Consider the following 1,032-nt stretch of genomic DNA (forward strand, 5'->3'; position numbering starts at 1 on the left):
TTGTTGTTGCAGCAGTTGCAGTTGCAGTTGCTATTTTACTTCTAGTCGCTCAAAGAAATTAATCAAAATGTTTGTGACAATAAGTTTTGATAGAACGTAGCAAAATATTCAAATTTCCGACACAGAACATAATATTTTAATTCGCCTCTGATCCGCAAAATGGTGAAAAAATGGTGAAATGGTATGGGTTAAACACTATTGGGTTATTACGGGGCGGGACCTCCTAGTTTAACGTCCGTCTCTGATAGGACCGGATGCGCAAAAACAAGAGTGAAAAAAAAGCAAATCACAGCAGAGCACCCGCCAACCACCCACTTACATGAGAGTAACAAACACAGAAAGGAGGAGAAGAGCAGATAAGGAGGAGAGGTAGATGATAACAATTCTAGTTATTTATCCCCCTTGAGAAGTTGGAGCAAAAAAAGCACATCGACATAGTAATGGTCATTTCTTGCTGGGGGACAGACAGACAGACAGACAGACAGACAGACAGACAGACAGACAGACAGACAGACAGACAGACAGACAGACAGAGACAACAGTTGGAGAGTACAGAAATGGGACCAACCGGTGGCACCCTCCAACCACCCGCATTCTTTCCCCATTGAGACAGAGATATCTACAAGGTTAAGCGAAATAATATATTAATATTGCTGTGAGCGACAGCCAAGGCGAACATTGATCAAATCATGCAGCTTTGCGAAGTCTATCTATCTGTCTATTTGTCCTCTCCCTCCTTCCCTCTCCCTCCCTCTCCCTCCTTCACCCCCTCTCTCTCTCCCTCTCTCTCTCCCCCTCTCTCTTTCCCTCTCTCTCCCTCTTCTCCCTCTCTAGCTCTCTTTCCCCTCTCTTTCTCTTTCTCTCATACTGTCTCTCTCTCCCTCTCTCTCTCCCTCTCCCTCTCTCTCTTCCCTCTCTCTCTCTCTTTCTCTCATCCTGTCTCTCTCTCTTCCTCTCCCTCTACACTCTCTCTCTCTCCCAGTATGTTACCCCGTTCCCACCTCAAACACACACACACACACAAACACACAC

The sequence above is a fragment of the Aplysia californica genome, unplaced genomic scaffold (assembly GCF_000002075.1).
Source record: "Aplysia californica isolate F4 #8 unplaced genomic scaffold, AplCal3.0 scaffold00215, whole genome shotgun sequence".
Lineage (NCBI taxonomy): Eukaryota > Metazoa > Mollusca > Gastropoda > Aplysiida > Aplysiidae > Aplysia > Aplysia californica.